Source organism: Argiope bruennichi, chromosome 10 (assembly GCF_947563725.1).
Source record: "Argiope bruennichi chromosome 10, qqArgBrue1.1, whole genome shotgun sequence".
In the NCBI taxonomy this organism is placed as follows: Eukaryota; Metazoa; Arthropoda; class Arachnida; order Araneae; family Araneidae; genus Argiope; species Argiope bruennichi.
In genome coordinates, this window is record NC_079160.1 from 65,720,064 (window position 1) to 65,741,794 (window position 21,731).

The 21,731-nt window shown below is 31.5% G+C and overlaps 1 non-coding gene across 1 annotated transcript; it reads left to right on the forward strand.

The window, feature by feature from the left end:
* Nucleotides 1-7,069: 7,069 nt before the first annotated feature.
* Nucleotides 7,070-7,151, forward strand: Trnas-gcu (transfer RNA serine (anticodon GCU)). Its single transcript has one exon. It is a non-coding gene; the product is annotated as a tRNA-Ser (tRNA).
* The last annotated feature ends 14,580 nt before the right edge of the window (nt 7,152-21,731 follow it).

Sequence of the window (21,731 nt, forward strand, 5' to 3'; positions counted from 1 at the left end):
TCTTAAAAAAAATCAGTTCAACATTAAAATTTTTAAAAATATATTATTGCTTTAATATCAATTTTAATATCAATTTATTTTTATGTTTAGAAAAAAGTATTTTAAAACTTCGTCTCTATTGTTATGTTTAGAAATCAAATAAAACATCTTTCTGAATAAACCCTATATGTTTCATTATTTCTAAAAGAAGATATTCTAACAAATTACATTTGAAGTTGACAACGAACTCTTCAAATAGCAAACGGAATTGCAGTGATTTTTTTATTACCTTTAAATAATTCCGTACCAATTTTTTAAAACAAAAAAAAAACATTTGAAAGTCTTAAGAAATCAGTTAAATATTTAAAATTTAAAAATATATATTATAGTTTTGATATCAATTTTATGATTATATTCGATTTAGTATTATATTTAGAATAAAGTGTTTTAAAATTTCGTCTCTATCTATTATATTGTTTAGAAATAGATATTTTAAAACTTCTTCTTTCTGATAACCCCTATATATTTCATTATTTCTAAAAGATGATATTCTAACCAATTACAACTAAAATTGACAAAAAAAAAATATTCAGATAGTCAAACAGACGAAATTGAACGACTTCTTAAAATTAGAATTAGAATTTAGGAAAAGAATTAATACTTTTCAATACTTATTTGCCATTTTTTTAAATAAGAATATTCTATTTCGAATTCTTAAACAAACCAGTTTTGCCTTAAAATATTTATTATAGCTTCAATTTCAGTTTTATTTGGCTTAAAATTTAATTAAAATACTGAAGTGCTTTTTAATACAATTCTATACGCTCATAATATATTATAAGCAAAAATAATTAGGTATCAATTTTATTTAATGAACCATTCTGTTCAGATGATTGCCTTTATTTAACCTTACAAAAACTATTCTTATTAGTTAATAATTAATTTTATTTCGATAATACTTAACCCCTCAGTTTAGACGATATTCTAATCAATTAGAACTGAAATTGATAAAGAACTTTTCAAATAATCAAACAAACGGAAATGCAATGATTTTTTATTACCTTTCAATAATTCCTTGCCAGTTTTTTTTAATTAAAAATATTCCATCGTGATTTCTTTTTAAAAAAATCAGTTTACCATTAAAATTTAAACAAAAAATTCTTATTACTTTAATAGTAATTTTATTCTTTTCTCATATGAGTAAATTTAATTAAATTGCTAAAATGTCTTCTCATACAATTTTAATGCTCATACTATATTGTGAGCAAAGATAATTTGGGATCAATTTCATTAAATTAAACAGAAATTAAATTCATTCAGCCTTGCAAAAACGTTCCTCATTAGTTAATCATTAACTATACTTCAAGAAGACTCTACCTCCTTTAAAATAAAATAAAATGGTAGCAACAAAACTATAAAAAACCATGACCACATTTTAGAAAACTTTAGTTTAAAATTTATTTTACCCAAGCAGAATCTAAAGCCACTTTATCTTTTAATTCATAATAACATGGCATTACGTTAATAATTCATTATTTTTTGCAGCAATCGGTGGTTTAACCTTTCGATGGCGCTGTGTAATTCCAAGAAATGAGCCGTGTAGAAAGCGAATCTGCTGAGCCAGGATGGAAAAGTATGGGGGAAAAAAAGAGGGGAAATATGAAAGAGGCAATGGATAAAATAGTGAAAGCGACGGTAAAGGCTCAGTGTAATAGGTCTCTCGGATAATAATGCTTATAAAAGAGATTTATGCAATTATGTTTCTGCTCATTAGGTCATTTTAAAATGTTATTCAAACTTGATGATACAATTATTTTGTTCTTTGCGATGGTTTAACGTTTAGTTAGTTATTTTAAGATGGTATAATTCAATACGTTTTTGAAGTTAATATCAAAAATTTATATGCTTTGAAAGAACTGGGAAGAGGAGATAGAAAGTCCTCCGATAAAATATATTTTTATTCTATTCATGGCATGCATCCAAAAAGAGGTGAGTAAAAAGGCCATTTAATTTTTTTTTTATTTAGGCAGAGCATAATTTTTTTGCCAAATTTATTAATTAGAAATTTTTTTATTAATACTAATTATTAGATTTCTTAAATACTTTTTCAATATTTTTTTAATTTTAACCCTTAACTGGGGACGTGCGGTCTGTGAGACCGCTAGAGAGGGATTTTCGGTCAGCCCTATTCTATTTTTAGCTCAATTGAATATATTGACCCTGTAGCTTCTCATTTTGTGACCTTCAGTACACGTGCACTTTTTCAACCGATTTCAGCGGATGCTTTTTAAAATAATTCAGTTATTTCTTTCAGCGCGGTCTCTAAGACCTCACTCCCTGTTAGTGTCCCAGTGATAAACGAGGCTTAGGAGATGGCACTAAAACCTGGGCCCCGAAATATCATCCAATTTACTGATCCTATTATTAAGTAGGGCTCCAGACACTTTTAAATGAAGCAGAAAGTGATTTTAGTGATAAGGATAACTGTACAGAAGAGTTTTTCGGTGAAAGTTCGCATTCAACTGATTCTGATATGTATGTTCAAACATAATTAATTTTTCTAGTGATAATGTATTTTGAAAAATTTAAAAAATATATTAATATACTAAAAGATATATATACAGACTTTATAGGTTGATTTTTATACTAGTTCTTAACCTGTGTGTTTAAAATGCCTTAGAAAACCGTGCTGAGAAAGTCACATAAGACGATAAAAAAAAAGGGCCAATTTTACCCATTGTAATTTTTTTTTTATTTTTCATATGATTGTTGAATTTTAAATTATATGGTCTTCTATACACCTTCATATACTGTAAAAATAAACATGATTTCAAATGTAAAATATAATATGTTTTTTTAAGAATATTATTTATTCTAACATGTAATTTGAGAAGAAAATGTATGTTCCAACGCATTTACTTTTTTCAATGATAATATATTTTGAAAAATATCTAAAACATATCTATATATCAAGAAAAATATCTGCAAAATATATTGGTAGTTTTTCATACTAATACATTCATTAGAAAATTTAATTTGAGTGTAAATGAAATGCGGTCTTGCAGACCGCACCTCCCCACTTAAGTCCTAAAATTTCTCCTCCCCAGTAAAGGGTTAAGATTCAGTGTTTTTATATTATTCCTATTGTATCAATATTCTAACATTTTATTTCATAATAAAGACACCCACAATAGAAAGAAAAGTACATCAGTACAATAAAAATTCATAAACTTGTTATTGCCCTGGATTACATTATCATACCTGGGAATAAAGACATATGGATTGATTTCATTTAATGAACAATACTGTTCAGACGATTCGACGTCTATTCTTTCTAACAATAGAAGACACAATGGAATAAAATACATGCATACCAAGAATGTGCTTATTTGTATACATTGCCAAACATACTTTTCACTCATTTATATTATACTGTTACCTAATCAAGGAAACAACTGCAAAGAAATTCTTCTGAATCAGATTTATTATTAGACAACTCAAATCGACAGAAAGATTAACAGAGTGATTTCAACAGTGTAATTATAGTGTTTCAGCGTGATTTATTGTTATATAGAAACTTGGGTGTGATTTAACGGCTTACTTTTAAATTATTGTTTAGTGTAACAAAATGAAAAATGTTTTCGTTGCCATTAAATTGCATCAAATAATGAATAAAATAATATTTTTTTAAATATATCATTTTTTCTTAAAATATTGATTTTTGTTGTTCGAATTCTATTTAGACTCATCATTTTCTCTAAAATGTTTTTAGGTCTTATTTTATATTACATTATGTTTATAATAATGTCGAATATGTGTGTGTATTGGCCTCTACTGGCCAAACTGCTTGCCTACATCTATTAAATATGGGACATAAATGTCTTGGAGGATGAGAATGTGCATCTCAGGGCAATTGTTTAAAAAGTTTTTAATTAACTAAAAATTAAGGTGAATTTTAGCATTTTCAAACGATAACTTTTCAAAATATTATCGCAAAAAAGTGAATTTTATACCGATTTAAATCTTAACAAATTTTTTTTTTCATGACACCAATTTAATCGTTGTGCGAATTTTTTGCAAAATTTTGCCAATTATTAAAATAAATTTTTTACTAATTTCCAACAATAGATTGAATTGTTGCTTTAATATTCAAAAAATTTTCATTGTTTCATCACCTACCACGTCCCATTATCGAAAGGAGGTAGCCACCATTTCTTTCCCCACTAGTATGACGAGAACCAACCATCATACCGGAAGCTCCTCATCCTCATTTCTGAAATGACCACCGGTGGCTCCATTCTTGAAGTGGATCACAATTAATTAATTAATTACAGTGCTAAATTTATATACCTTATAAAATTATATGTAGAAATTTAAAAAACAATCTTTAAAATTTTAGGCCATTTTGTTTGCTTTGTACTATTATGTATGCCAATTCGGGAAGGCATCCTTCAATGAATAAGATATTTCCCATACAATTTAAATAAATACAATTTAATTCAATAATAAATACAATAATACAATATAATTCAAAATAAATAAATACAATATAATTTAAATTATAAATACAATACAATAAATATAAATAAATTCCCATACAATTTAAATAAATACAATTTAATTCAATAATAAATACAATAATACAATATAATTCAAAATAAATAAATACAATATAATTTAAATTATAAATACAATACAATAAATATAAATAAATTCCCATACAATTTAAATAAATTGTATTGTTATTCACTGTCTTTTCACAACAATAAAATGCATTAGGCAGCGAATTTTGGAACAATCAGTAATTAAAAATCAAAATAATTTTGTAAAAATCTAGTAAATGCATTAATTGCTTTAATATTAATAAGATTAAATTGATTATTAATTTCATTACATATTATTAAGCAGCTACTTTCCATAAAATTGCATTGCTTATTAAATGAAATTAATAAGCAATTATTTTGAAGTAAAGATTATATATGTAAAACTTTTGACTATACTTCATGAATGCGCAGAATTTAAACATAAAAATTTTAGCAAAGTTTCAGAGAATTTATATAATTAAAAGATGAATTATCTTAAATATCATTTTAATATATAAAACAATAAAAAATACACAATAAAAAAAATTTCTAAACAAGCAGAAAAGAAAGGTTTCTTCAGCTTCATAAAAATTATAACATAGATCACTCTTTAATCGAATATAATAAGATTAAACAATATTCAATAATGTATAACTCTGAGAAAGTGCATTTAAAGCATTTAAAAGACAAATTACTGATACACAATTATTTAATTCGATACCATACAAAAAGATTTTTAAAAAATTTAAAACTTTTATCTTCGGAACAAAGAATCATTCTTGTTTCTCTAAACAAAATGGTAGTTGCCATATAAAATTCTAAATGTTGTTGGACAAAATATCTGACGGAACATTCTTAAAACATTCTGCCTGTACGTAGTTGCCTTGTTTTTCTGATACCACAGAGATAGGTTAGAACCATTATCTTTTTCTTGGATTCGATATCTCATCGCTGTTGGATGTTGTTTGCTATTGCAACAAACACCGTCAGCTGTTGGAAACGGTCTTCTGTTATGGATGTAATCCACTGAACCGCGACTAGTCGAAATGACCGAATTTGGTACGCTTGATTCAATTCATTGTGCTCCAGACTTGGGATAAACATTTTTGCGAAAGATGGTTGGTAACAGAAGAAGCAATGTGGGAATTAATTATTCTGCTTACTTAGATAAATAATCTTGAGAAAAAAAAATCTTTCAAAATTCCTAATGAATTCGATTTTGTAAAAATTACAAAAATTAAAGTCATAACTAAATATTTTGCTTTCAGTGGAAAGATTAACAATATTAGCCTCTGAAGTCAAAAAAATTTAGCCTCTGAAGTCATTACAAGTGCATATAAGTTGTACTGATTCATAGTGCTTCTTGCAAAAAAAGTTAGAGAACGGATTCAGGTTCTGAGTTAGTCGAAGAACTTTTCTGTTATGAAAGTGCAAGTTTACTCAAAATTATTATACCGATTACAGAAGGTCATAATATATATATATATATATTACATTCTCTTATACGTAATATAAAATATAGTAATCCTCAAGAAATTCAAACTCGAGATTTTGTGAAATCTCCACATTTTAGGCCTGCCTGAATTTAAAAACACATTTTTGGAAAACGTCCGCCGGTTTGTCTTTGACAAAAATAACTCATAAACGATTTGAGCTAGACGGTTGAAATTTGGTATGCGGTATTTACATGAAATTTGCAGATTTCTATCAAAATGTGTGTAAAATCTATTCAGAAGAAGTCCGGCATTTCATTTGATAGAATATAATTTAACGCGATGATTACAAAATGAAGACAGCTAGGTAGATAAGATTTGGTATACAGATTTAACATTTATAGTACAGACACATGCCTAATTTCAAGTCAGATTCAACTAAGGGTTTCTGTCGGTCTGTATTTTCAGAAATAGCTAAACATAATAAAACCCGTAAATACTTAACTATATCAAATTTGATATGAGAATTTATGGCTACAAGTGCAATTCGATGCCACATTTTTGTTTCAATTGGTTGAGAAAAAACATGTCTAAATCCCAAATTAGTTTTTTTGGATATTATTAAAGCATGCCAGGCATCAATCTCCAAGTATCACACGATACATTCAGTATAAATGCTAAATTCATGCCAAAAGTTAATATTTCGTGCCTATTGTACACCAGTGCCATGTAAGGCGTTCTCTGGTATGACAAATCTATTAGAGAGTATGCGAGAAAGATTCGGGAAAACCACTCCGACTGTGATTCCATGTTTAAAAACTTTTTTTTCATCCATGTTTCTTGCATTAAAACTATAAAAAATATTTTGGCCAATTGCCAAATTTCAAAATAGAGAAACAGATATCTGACGACAGAGAACAATTGAAATTGCTATATTTATCTTGCAACTGTCTTTTGTTTATACAGCTCGCTGCTACCAAGTTGATAAGAATCATTTTATCACGATTTTCATATTTCAGCTGCAGTTTAACAATAAAATCTTCAAATTGCCATTGTTGAATAACGCTATTGTGAGACGAGGTGGCCGAGTGGTTAAGGCGATGGACTGCTAATCCATTGGGCTCTGCCCGCGTGGGTTCGAATCCCATCCTCGTCGAGCAAAAAGTCTTTTTTTTTTTTCTCAGATAAGTTGAAAACCAGACTGCTTTAGTTTATTTTCTTTAATCTGGGCTCGACTTCAATATGAAAAGAAAAAACCCGGAGTTCCTTTTAAAATCAAAATGGTAATCGATGTATCCTAGATTCAAGTTTTCGTCTAATAGTTCAATATCTATATTTATAAAATATGATGCTTAGCTCAATTTTGATATAAATTGTGAATATACCCATTTATGATGTAATTATGATTTATGATTATATCTATTAATGTAATGTTTTATTTGACCTACAATTGTTGACTAAAATAACTTCCTAATGACTAATAAGTTGTCATTACGAATGTGCAAAATGAGAAAAGGTATAAAAGAAATTGTTTGAGAGTTTTGTTATTTTCTAAATTTGTTTCAATTCGTTGTATTCAATTAAAAATCGCATTTTTATTGTTGAAAATGTGCGTCTGCTTGATTAAATTGTTATTTTAGTTAAACTAAGATTTAGTTCAATTAGTATTCAACAATCAATTTAAGGCAATAACATTAATTTGAAACTAGAACTGAAGAGTGCCCAAATCGTTTCTTTATCTTTAGGAAATGCATGCGGCACCTTATTCAATTGATATCAATTCATGTGTTTTATATCTTTGCTGTTGGGTATATAACAGATTTCTGTTACAAAAAAAAAAAAAAAAACGCAAACAGCAGCCAACTTTGTCTAGATGTAATATCTGAGGTCGTATCTTTATAATCATACTTTTATATCTTATTTTACTAAACGAAAAAAACAAACAAATCAAAGTGAAAAGAATTAAATTAAAGGAAAAATAATTTTTTTATTAATTCCAAAATGCCATAAAAGCACGTTTTCAAGACTGAAAAAAAAAATACTTGAAATAGTATTCGGCATTTTTTCTTTCATTAGAGTGATATGCATTACATTCAAAGGTTCTTAGTGGAACAAAGATTCTCAGTTCAATATCTTTGGAAGAATTTTATTAAATATTTTTCATGCTATTTTCTATTTTTTAAGAAAAATGTTTCTCTTTTTAACTGCTACTTATGAAGGCTTATTTTAGCTGAAAATTATAGACTAATTTAAACTTGCACTATACCACGCTCTAATATTTAGAACTTTCATTAATTTATTGAATTTTGTTAAAAATGGTAGAAGCATTAAAGCAATTAAATTTAATACTTACCATTAATTAAATTTAATAGTAAGCATTAAAGAAAATTAGTTACTCCTGAAATAGGGGTTGGGAATTAATCATTTCATGGCTGCTAATTGATAAGTCTCAGGAATTCCAAAATGCTGGTGGCTTGATGCAAGACATTATTCCTAAGAAGAGCCCTACAGGTTTACTTTTGAATTATTCTAGATATTTGATATAATTGAAAATAATATTCTGTTTGGAAATTGATGACAAGTTAAAGACAAATTGGTTGATGACGGCAATGCTTTTTTATTTGTATACAAGTAACTATTAATTATATAATGCCAATATCTTAAATACGGGGTAATAGGGTGATAGCAGAGCTTCGGTATTATTTCTGTAACAGAACAAAGTAGAACGAGCACATTTACTAAGAACACTAACGCGCATGCAGTGGCCAAAGGCATCTTACTGTCTACATCGATTGTTGTGAAACTTTTAATTTTGTAACTACATTATCGTAACTTTATTATCGCTTTTCCGATCCTAAATTGAACAAAGAATTTGCTTGAAATTCTATAAAACTGCTGGAAAGGTGTTTCAATTGATGATTCTAACTACCGTTGGTGCCAGGAATTGATGCCACAGTTTTGAGAATGTAACAGACACAATCCAAGGATCCAACACAAATTGCAGAAATGGTGAAATAGACTTCTAAGATGTATTCTAATAGCGGGCATTCAAGGTATATTCTAAACATGGTAAAAGTGCGCCATATTGCATAGATAGGGAGTGAGTATTATTTTTATGGAACTAAGACCAAATATAGATTGCTCTGTGCCCATCTTAAAGTTGTAATTACAAGCGAATAGTGCAATTTAAAATATCATCAAATATGAAATACAAAAATACAAAGTTAAAAAATAATAAATGGTAATTTTCGGTTCAAGCGGAAGTTTGCCAAGTAATTTAGACCTGCACCAAAAAAAGTCACCAAGACCTGCTCCATAATTACTTGGCGATTTTTTACTTGCACCGGCTGACCGAAAAGTGTCTAATAATTAAATACTTTTTAACACTATAATAAAATAAATACTAAAGAAGGACAAAGGATAAGTTTCGTTACATTAAAATAAAATAGTAAAAGCCAATGCTACCAATACAGCAGACTACTTTGAAGGAAATTTGTATGTCCACGTGTAAAAATAATATAAATTCTTAACAACAGAGCTTATCTCAAAACTTATCAATAATCTCTTGTAAACTGTCGTTAGCTTGTCAGTAGTATCCGTTAACGTCCTATTAACTTATCGTCGTGTCGTTAACGTCTTTTGTGAACTGTCGTTAAAAATTTCCAGTAAATTGATGACATTAAGCCTCGTAGCCTTTCATTAACGAAATAGTTAGAACTTATCTTAAACTTAATTTCATTTTAAATACTTATATATTTTGAAAGTATAAAAAGGCATAGAAATTTTTAGACGCAATATCTGGATCTCATCACGTGTTTATATCGTCGAGTTTGTATTTAAAAAAGGCTCTTTGTCCTTCCTACGCAAAAATTTAGTTGTAAAGTAAATTCGTTAAATATAAATTTGAAAACTGGACAAAAGTATATCTGAAATTTATCCGATCAATTTATTGATATTAACACATCAATTATAAAACTATCTATATTTTACAATAAAATAATATCTTTTCTCAAAGCAATTTAACGTTTTATAGATTATTAGAAAAACATTATTTATACAGTTTTAGATAAATTACAATCTTTCCAGTGTTTTATCAAAGGCTGTACAAATTATCAATACAAACCAAATATCATAGTACAATATCAAAGACTCTATAAGATTGTTTTTACGACCTCTTGATTATCACTTCATCACTCACATTAGATTTCAGAAAAGATCTAGATAGATTAGATCTAGAAAAGAATTATGTTTAGATTTTCTAACTAAATGTAGAAAATAAGTTAGCTGCGTTCACCTTTTAAGAGATGTCATGTGTTTTTTTTTAGAATCTGCCGTTTTTAGGGCAACCAATATGGTTGATTTTATTAGAACTGCACAAACCCAGAAATCGTAAATTTTTTTTTATAAAAATGGAAAAAAATCTGAAAAAGTAGTGAAAAAAATGTATACATAAAAATTATTATTGATAATAAGAATATTAACCAACAAAAGTGGCCTCCTAAAACTTTCTCTAATAAAGATGTTATCCCACAGAACGCCCTACATAGCAATGGCGCACAATAGTTACGAAATATTAATCTTTGGCGTGAATTTAGCATTTTTACCGAAGCTATCGCGCCATTCTTGGCGAGTTATTTATCTATTAATCCCTGGCATTAATAATATCCGATAATCGAAATTGTGCTCTAGATGCCTTCTTTTCAAACAACTGAAATAAAAATTTGACACAAAATTAAACATGAAGTCACAAAATCATCTACTAAATTTGATATATTTAAGTCATTGTGACTTTAAGTTATCTCTTTTATATATTTCTAAATATACAGATCAACAGGTGATCACATTCCTTGTTGGATGTGTCTAAAAGTTTGATGGACGTCTAGCCTATGGATGTTAATGCTGTGTATCGAATGTTATATATCAAGCTCTTTTCATTATGTATTTATTATGTTAAATTATATTCTAACAGAAGCTTATACAGACTTTCTCTTAGCTGATTTTGGTCAAACTTTGATAGAAATCTACAAATTTGGTTAAAAAAACCATATACCAAATTTCACTCATCTAGATCAAAGAGTTTTATCTTTCTCACAAATAGAGACACAGACGGAGATTTTCCAAACATATGTTTTTCAAAATCAGGGAGGACTAAAATGTGGAGATTCATCTATGTATCGGGTTCTATTTTTTTAATGATAATTATACTTCGTATTTACTACATATACGAGAAAGTAAAAAGCATAAAAATATCGTTTCAAAGTTTATTATCTGCAGAAATTTTCATTAAAAAATCCATTCTTTGAATAAGTGTACTTTTACAAAAGCAAGTGACTTGGGTAGAAGCACATAGATACGGCACAAAGAAACATATACGTGTCACCGAAGAATCTGGGAAATACTTAGAAACTTAATATTTCTGAAACATACCTCATTTTGTATTTATTTATTTAGTCAGACCGGTTCATGTTTTACGAGACCAAAATTAAATGAGGCGTAGACTACTCTTTTCAAAGGATAAAAAACGCATAGGTGAAGTTTCTTGACATAAGGGGAGACGGATGGGTCTAGGAGAAGAAGTGAAGTGGAGTAGAAGTTTTTTCTGACGCCTCGATGCCGGTGGAATTCTTGATTCGAATGAGGTGGAGGAATCGGAGGGATGCTGCTTGTTTATGGAGTCACGAAAGACTTCACTAGAAATGAATTGTAAAAGGGGTTTCAGTCAAACATACCTTAAAGATTTTTTTAAAGAAATTTCATCTCATTTGCTGTTTTCTTTATTTGCATGCAATAAAAGATCAAGAGTTTAATTGGCGGTATATGATAGCTCGTCATCCGTATTTGACTATGCTACAGCAAACAAACGGTAAAATAAAACCACCTGGAATGGTCACCCCAAAACTTTCTCGCATACCCTATAATAAATTTGAAGAGCCAGAGAACGCTTTACATGGCATTGGCGTACAATAGTTACGAAATTTTTGACGTGAATTTAGCATTTTTACTGAATCTATCGTGTATCCTTGGCGAGTTATTTGATGATTTATCCCTGGCATACGTTAATAGTATCCAAATATCTAATTCGTATTTTACACTCCTTTCTCACAATTGATTGAAGCAAAATATTAACACAAAACTGCGCTTGCAGCCATGAAACCCCATACGAAATTTAATTCATTTAAACTATTGCGTTTTTGAATTATTGCATTTACATGTTTCTGATAGTACAGACCGACAGACTGTCAATCCGTAGTTGGATTTGGAACAAAATTTGACAGGTACACTACAGATGTTAAATCTGTGTACCGAATTTTATCTATCTAGCTCTCTTCGTTTTGTAATTAAGCTTAAATTCCGACAACCTAGACAGATAGACTTTAAATAGATTTTACTCAAAATTGGATAGAAATTAGCAAATTTGGTGTACAGACGGTATGCTAAATTCAAACCATGTAGATCAAAGCATTGAGTTATTTTTGTCACAGACAGAGTGACAGACTTAAATAAAAGCTCAGTTTAGTTTAGTTTCAGTCATATTAACGCCCCGTTTTAAAGCAACACTAGAGCTATTTTGGGACGGACCTCGTCATTTTGAACCGCGGTCAGATGACGAGGACGACACCTGAGCTGGCATCCCCCTCTTCACACCACGCCACGCCACACCAGCGGGAGGACGTTTGGCCAGGACGTTTAAAGAGCACCAGACCCGCTTACACGACGGTTCTTTGGTGGAATCGGGTCTTGAACCTGAAACCCTCCGGTTCCGAGGCCAAGACCTTACCACCAGGCCACAGCAGCCCAAACGAAACGTGGTGTTTCGTCAAAGTCTCGAACTCAATTTTTCACTATTACTATATTTTCTCTATACAAATTATATGAGGAAATAAAGAACAATTACAAAATCATTTTAAATAAAATATGCAACAAAGTTGTATGAATTTTCTGCACAAGTTTATGATCAAGATTTTTTTTTATATGAAACAAGACATATATATCTAAAGCCCCCAAAAAATAATAAATAAGCATCTCTCTTCATCTCTCTAGTCTAATTACAATGCAAATAATAATAAGTATTTGTCCTTAAATTTTAAGTCTTGTATCTTTCCCATTCGATTGACAGTCTGAATTTTTGTTGAAATCTTCAGCTTCATCCTCAAACGCACATACTAATTTTAGTTATCTGGTTTGTTTAATCACGTTTTCAAACATAGGAATAGATGGATCGAACAGACATTCAAATTGTAGATAGATTTAGTTCATATTTGATATAGATTTGCAAATGATGTAATAAACCAGTAAATAACTAACATGAATAACTTCCTTGAAACTTTCTCGTATACTCCACAATAAAGGTGCTATCCCATTCCTCTTGCATATAAAATTATGGAACTTGGGAAAGACTGTTAACATAAGAAGTGCTCAGATTTTTATTTTCAGACTTACACGTATAAATTATATGTAATTTATAATAAAATAATAAAAACTGGTACCTGTGTATTACAAGACACAGGACAGCAATAATTACGTTATATAATTCTTTGGCCAGAATCTCAGGTGTGATCTCTGGTAACATTTTCTTTATTTTTTTTGGGGGGGGGGGGGGAGTAATCATTATCTTGCAATTAATACACAAATAAAAAGGAAATATAATACCTACACATTTTCCCGGTCGATTGAAACCAAAATTTTCTATAGAACTACTATTGTAGATCATATATCATATTTGATATATTTAAATCATTGCGTTTTTTGAGTTTGTTTTCTATAGAACTACTATAGTAGATCATATATCATATTCGATATATTTAAATCATTTGCGTTTTTGAGTTAATTTTCTATAGAACTATTATTGTAGATCATATATCATATTTGATATATTTAAATTATTGCGTTTTTGAGTTAATTTTCTATAGAACTACTATTATAGATCATATATCATATTTGATATATTTAAATCATTGCGTTTTTGAGTTAATTTTCTATAGAACTATTATTGTAGATAATATATCATATTTGATATATTTAAATCATTGTATTTTTGAGTTAATTTTCTATAGAACTACTATTGTAGATCATATATCATATTTCATACATTTAAATCATTGCGTTTTTGAGTTATCAAATTTGCTTGCATTGGCAAGCACAGCTCGACATAACATAACGCCATCCTGTGCCCCCGGTGCCTATAACACTAAGTTATCTAACCAGTTGGATGAGCACAAGATGGAAGGAAAAAAAAGAAAGAAAGAAAGAACGAAAATGTTGGTAGAAAGAAAGAGACGACAGACAATCCAGGGTTCTCCAGAGAGAATCCCAAGGGTGTCAAATCCTACACGACTGTATTTAATTTTTTGGTGACGTAATAACCGAATAGAGGGGGACAAGGATACTTAAACAAATGGTCACTATAGATTCAACTTACAGGGAAACGAGATTACTAACTGAAAAATTGATAATTTACATTGAGAACATCTGTATGATATGTATAAGCATATAAATAATCACTGAAAAGTCTGAAATCTGTAACGTCCTTCTGAGTCCTGTGGTTTTGATTTCCTTTGTCAGAACTGCACTTTTGAAGTTATAATTTCGGCTGATTTTGATAAGTGGCATTTTGTTCTCAGCTATTGTGTAGTTTTGAAGAGGTCTTGGTATTTATGAATATGGTTTACTATGGAGTGGATCTTGCCGCGTGAAAGGGTATTCGATGCAACTCTCCTGTACCATTCTTCCTTGAGACTTGTTTCTGGCTTCCTCATGTGCCCTGAGAGAGTCAGTAGGCATTCGCTGGCATAGTGAATTGGGGATCCTATCTCCCCACAGCTACAATAAGGAGAGTTGGCCAGGTGGAATCTGTGTAGGTATGTCGGGAATGGGCCGTGTCCAGTGAAGAAAAGGACATCCGCTCTGTTCCAGTTGGTCGCGGAGAGAGAAACTTTCGGTATTATGTTGAATGTGGAGCGGCCTGTTTCGCCTTCTTCCCATTCCTTTTGCCATCTTGTCATCATATCGGTTTGGAGGATGTTCTTCAGATGACATCTTGGAAGCTTCACTACATTCCGATCTTGATTAGCATTAGCCGCTGTTTTGGCTAGTTTGTCCGCCGCTTCATTCCCTTCATAGCCTACATGTGCCTTGATCCATGAAATTTTAATGTGAGGATTTGCAAGAAGAAGGGTGAATGTATCTCTTGCTAATTGGCTATTAGATTTTGGTGAACTTGAGGCTTGTATACTTGCTTTATTGTCGACGTAAATTGTGATGGGATCTGATGTAGGAAGAGAGGTTGCGTATTTGACTGCTGTATTGAGTGCTAGTAATTCAGCTTGGAAGACCGTGTTTTCTTTCAATAGGCTGGTTGACCATTGGTGGATAGTCACTGCGTCCTGCACAACACAAAATGCAGCCCCAACTCCTGCTGAGGTCTTTGATCCATCGGTATAGATCCCGAGTACTAAATTCTGAGATCCACCATCCTCCAACGAAATTTGATGTACTTGGAGATGTTTGGAAGGATGTGACGACCATCCCGTAGCTCTGTGTTCATACTCGTATGGGCTGATGTGTGGCATATCATTTACGATTCCACGAAGTCTATACAGTTCAGTCATTCTTGCCATCATCTGAAGCTGCAGATGAAGTGGTGGCAAGCCAAGGATAACCTGAAGTGCTGCGGTAGGCGTGGTCTTGTATGCTCCCGTAATTGCTAGCAGAAAGCCTCTTTGGATGGAAGAGAGCTTTCTTGCTAATCTAACCGTTGGGTGGAGGCACCAAACTCCTGCTCCGTGTGCAAGCATCCTTTCAATGACTGTCTTGTACAAAAATTTTCTGTGTCGAAGTGTTATTCCCCAGGATTTGCCAGCTATTTTGAGAAAATTGAATTGTTGTTGTTGCGCTTTCAATGCTAAATGCTTGAGGTGGGTGTTCCAATTCAATTTATCATCAATATGGACACCTAGGTATTTAATGGCGTGTGTCTGCTTTATTCTTTCTCCCTGCCAATAGATTCTGGGTCCTGCTACCCATTTACTAAACAGAATAAAGTTGGATTTCTCCGTGGACACTTCTAGATTATTTATGTCAGCCCAGGATACGAATTGTGCTATTGATTCTTGAGTATTTTGTCTTAGATTTTCTTTTGTTTTGGCTTTAATGACCAGAACAAAATCATCGGCGAATGCTTGGATAGTTGTATGGGCAGGCCAGATTTTACTAAACAGATCGTTCGCCACCAAGTTCCACAGAGCTGGACCACTGCACGATCCTTGGGGGCAGCCTTGCTTCTGTTCTCTTATGGCCCAGCCTTCTTGTGTGTTGAGGATTATTTTTCTGGCATGTAGCAAGTTTTCAAAGATGTTTCTTAAATTTTGGGGACATTGGAGTTTATCGAGATATTTAACTATTGAATGGTGTTGGATATTATCAAATGCCCCTTTGATGTCCACTGAAAGTACCAGAATATTGTCTTTTTCCCTTTTTCCATCATAAATTTTTTCTACAAGCTTTTTAAGAGCAGCATCTATAGATTTTCCTTCACGGAATCCAAACTGGTTATTGTTGATGAGTTTATTTGATTCTAGAAAATAAATAAGACGTTGTGTGAGTAATTTTTCTAGAACTTTTCCTATAGTAGGTAAGAGAGCTATTGGTCTGTATGACGTGGCTAGTTTAGGGTCTCTTCCAGTTTTTTGAAATAGGATGATATTGCTTATTTTAAATGGATCCGGGAATTTTTCTAGTGAAAGACATTTATTAAAATATTCTTTGAAGAGGATAGGAAAATTTTTGTTTATTGTTTTTAGAATTAGATTATCGATACTGTCATATCCTGGTGCTTTTCCATGAGGGAGATTATCAATGACCTGTGCTATTTCTTTTTCAGTGAAAGGGCAATCTTTAGGTGTGGTGGTGATTTCATGTGTTAAAGATGGGGTTGAATTTGGGAATGGAAAAATTTGTTCTAATATATCCTGAGCTATTTTTTGGTGTCCTCCTTCTGGACTGATATTGTTCAAGACTGTTAGTTGAGATGGATGAATTGTTTTCCTAAAGGCAGCTTTGAAATGTTTTCCATATGGATTTGCAGCTTCAGTGCAAAGATCTTTCCAACCAACGTTTTTGGCTCTCTTGACTTGCTTCATATATTTTTTGGCTTCGGTCTTCCACTGCAAATATTTTTCTGATCTTTCCTCCGAACTTGATCTTTGGGTCCTTCGCCTCAATGCCTTAATTCTTTTCTTTTCTATTTCTAATTTGTCTGTCCACCAAGTTGGGTTTTCAGTCAATGGCTGTTTCTTTATTTTAAATGTTTTATTGCAGGCTTGAATTATTGTTGCTTGAAGAAGGGAGGTAAATTCATTTAGTTCTTGTTGGGTATTGCATTTCTTGATTATGTTAATTAGTTTTTCGACATGAAACTGAAACTGCTTCTGGAATTTATTATGGTTTCCATGGAGGGTTTTAAACCTATTGAAGATGTGGCTAGTAATTATTGTTCTTATTGTAGTCTGAATAAATTGGTGATCACTAAACGATGGTTCTTCGAGAACTTCCCAAGAGGCTACCTTTGTGATCATTTCCTGCGAACAGAATGTCAAATCGGGCCAACCCACATCTGTATTTCTCGTGAAGGTAGGTGGGGAATCTGACGAATTGTTGATAAAAAGGTTATTAGCCAGTAGGAAATCCATTATTGCAACACCCCTGGTGTTGGTGCGATGATATCCCCAAAGAGGATTGTGACCATTTAGATCGGCTCCTACAAGGAAGTTTTCATTTGGTAGCATTCTTATAATATCCTGGATCTCTTGTAAAGTTTCATTGATATCCGCTATTGGAGACGAATAAGCCGAAATGAGTGTTATAGGTTTGTTGTCAGTATGGAGTTTGACTGCTATTGTATTTTCCAATTTAGCTACTTTAATTGCTTTATGGATGGTTTGGGGAATAAAAATTGCAGCTTTATTTGATGTGGATGTGAAGATATTCCAAGACATCGGCAAACCTTGTATTTTATTGTTGTACACATATGGTTCTTGTACCAAGAGAATGTCCGTTTTCAATTTTACCACTGTCGGGTGGAGGTGAGTGGTTGCTGCTTTAGTTCTGCCAAGGTTAATTTGGAGAATATTTAAATTTTTATTGCTGGAGAAGGACGAATTTAGAGTGATATTAGTTGTCATTAATAATCCCTGGTTCGTTTAAATGCTGCTAGCGCTTTTTGGTAGCAGGGGCATCGTGGGTCTATGGCCATATGGTAGATATGTAGGTTAGTTCCATTGAGTCTGTTCGACTCTGAGCAGTTTATGCAGAAGTGCTCATTAGACGTGCACTTCCAGGTGTGGTGTCGTCCGCTGTAGCGACCGCAAAATGGAATATCATTTTTGCATTGGCCCGAGTTGGCTGTATGGGTGAAAGCCTGGCAGGTTGAGCAACGCTTGACATGATGAAATTCCCTCAGATGAAACATTTCCCAATTAATAAGAATCCTTCTCAAGTTTTTTAGACGATGAAATGCCTCACTAGGAGCTTCGAGGATGAGGTGGGAGGTGTCTTCTGTTCTGCCTCTCATTTTAAAGCGAAGTTTTAGATGGTCTGGATTTTCTGTATGTGCACGAATTGCCCTTTGAACATCTTCCATTGGTATGTTGTTAGGTACATTATAAATTATAATGCTAGGATGCCTCATTCCAGGTCTTTTAGCTGTTATATTTTCAGTAATAGCTTCTCTTTGTTTTAGGGTTTCTGTAAACTTCTGCAGGTCTTCTTCCCTCTTGCATGTGATAGCCAGCCCTCCTTTCTGGATTCGTCTAACTGACTTGATTTTCACAGTAGTTTCTGACTGTTGGAGTTCTTTTTTAAGTAGGTCCTCTACGTTTGAATTCGGCTTTTCTTCTTTCGGATATAAAAGAATTGTGGCCGTGCTTTTAGGTCTTTTCCTTGTGATTTCTGCATAGGATGGACCTTTTTGGTGTTTTCTTACTGGCTGGCACGATTGTATTTCTGTGCACTGTTCAACATTATCAGTTTGAGTGGATGCTTCCGCTTCTGGTTTTTTGTTTGATATTCTAAAGTCCAATACATCCAGAATGCTGTTGGCTGCCTGTAGTAGAGAGGTTGTTAAGTATTTCTGGACTTTGTTCCCCTTTTTGCGTTTTTGCTCACTATTTACTACTTCTCTCAGTTTATGAAGTAATTCCTTGGTCAACATGCCTTCATATGTTTGCGGTAGAACAGAGTGGGACCCAACCGATGATAGTGACGAAATCGAGTTATTTCTTAGTCTCATAGAGAGGGGGAAGTTTCCACTCTCTTCTTTGTTGGAGCAGGTTTCCATTGAGTCTATAATAGTTTCTGGCATAACACTGTATAGAACTTATAACGAGATGAATATTAAATATGAATGATGAATATCAGGCTTTAAGGGAAGATATTCCCCTGTACTCGATCCACCGCCCTCTATGCTGTGCAAGCTTATAAATTTTATCTAAATTAAGTAATAAAAATAATAATAATTAATTAATTAAAAAATCACATACACACACACATTGAAAACCTAATGTTATTGACAGGATTGGCTAAAAATCTCTACATTTTGTTACTGGATCATAGTTAAATATCTTTTTTTTTTCTTTCTTTTTTTCCCCCACTTTTCCTTTCTTTTTGACATCATTAAGAGGATCATATGCCTGTTTCAGCTTCCAATGGCATTATAAAAAACTTAATTAACATTATTAGTAGAGGAGATGGGAAGAGAGAGAGAAAAAGCCAAGGAAACATATTATTAATTTTTTTTTAATTCTGTCTTTATTATTTGATATTGGAGCTAACAATTTTGAAGAAAATCTATTAAGAATTTTCAATGTGTAGTCAAAAGAGTTATTTTATTTTCTTATTTTTCCCCCCTTTTCTCTCTCTCTCTCTTTCCCTGAAGACTGCTGATTTTTGACATGAGAATTTTAAATGTGAGTTATAATTTAAGCAAAATATTGAGTTATAGTGCCTTTTTCAGTTATTATCTATCTAAACATGGCTTCAATTCTTTATTTGGCTGAAAATAAATACAGACAAAATGGGTTAGAAAATGTATGGTTGAAGTAATTAATGTCTCTTACACAAATGGGAAGAATTTTAGATAGAACAGTTTTATTTATTTATTTTATGTTTATAAAACTGAATAAAATACGTAGTTACGTCTGTGCTATAATCTTGAATGAAATGCGAATGACATCAGGTTTTTATTCTTACATGTTAATTCCAATAATAATGGAGAAAATACATTACGATAAGGTGTTAGAATTTAATATGATTTTTTTTTAATGGGACTGTTAAGGTGTCAAAATTACTAGAATATATTAAAGTGGAAGTAGAGTGTAGGGAATCATCTAGTTTAATCATTAACAAAACTGGATCGGATTTTTTTCTTTTTTTAATAAGAAATCCTACGACAGCAAATAAATGAATAATATATACATACACATACACATATACATACACACACCCACACACATACACACATGTGTATATACATATATATGCACATATACATACGCACACATGCATGCATATACACATAAATACATACATACATATGCATACACATACATACACATCACCTGGTAGATCCGATATTGGCTAAAAAATACTATTTTTGCTTTTGTAAAAATAATCTGCATGAGTCTCGTAAGTGTAATAATTCAATAGTGAGCAGAAAAGACAAAAATGCAAGTACTAAACAATACTTCAAAATAAACAAATTAAAAGTAATCCCTCCCCCCCCCACTTTTTTTGTATGCACGTATTTCGCTTGAAAGTCAAAAATTTGATTCATGCACAATTAATCCCCTAATAGAATCAACTAGCTGACTACGAGGATGTGAAAAATGCACAAATCCATGCGGCGAGGTCCTTTGGGATTTTTCCCTCTTTATCTCCCAACCGACAGAAAGAAGGAAAAAAGAAAAAAAAAGACGAGCACAGCTCGACAGATGGTCAACCCCCTAGTTGGATTTCTTTCAAAATTTGATACAAATCAACACTGTATATATTTAAATTGTGTATCAAATTTTATGTCCCTAGTTTTTTATGTTTTCTAGTTATCGTAATTCCTTTTAAGGGATTTCGTTCAAAATTTGATATAAATTGATACGAAATTTCATCTGTGTAATTTTTGGAGTTATCACGTTACAGATAGATAGACAAATTTTCAAAGATACACTTTCTTGATTTAAAGAGGTCTGAAATGTGGAGATTCTTCAAAACTCGAATGCAAATGTTTTCTCGATTAATATACCTTTTCTCTGAATGCTTTTTTAATAAAAGACTCCACTCGTTGTATTTTTGAATTATCGATTTCATTTCCGTTTTTTAACTATCGATTTCTCTTCCAGACAGAAATGTTTGATTTGGATAGATTTAAACCAAACCTATAAAAAAATATAAAACAGTGAGAATAGATTATGTTATCATTATATTATAGATTATATTATCAATACATATTATATTATGGTTATAGATTATGTTATCAATACGTTCTATTTTCCTAACTAACAAATCAGACCTAAAAAATAGTTTAAAATCTAATCGGCTCTCAATTTCTTTGCAAATATCAAAAGATATTTTCTAGACTATTCGAAGTTAAGCATTTAACCAAATGGTAGAGATTGAAAATTAAAAAATTTTGATATTCAAATTTTAAGCATTAAATCTATCGGAATAATGCAATGAACCAAATCCAAGT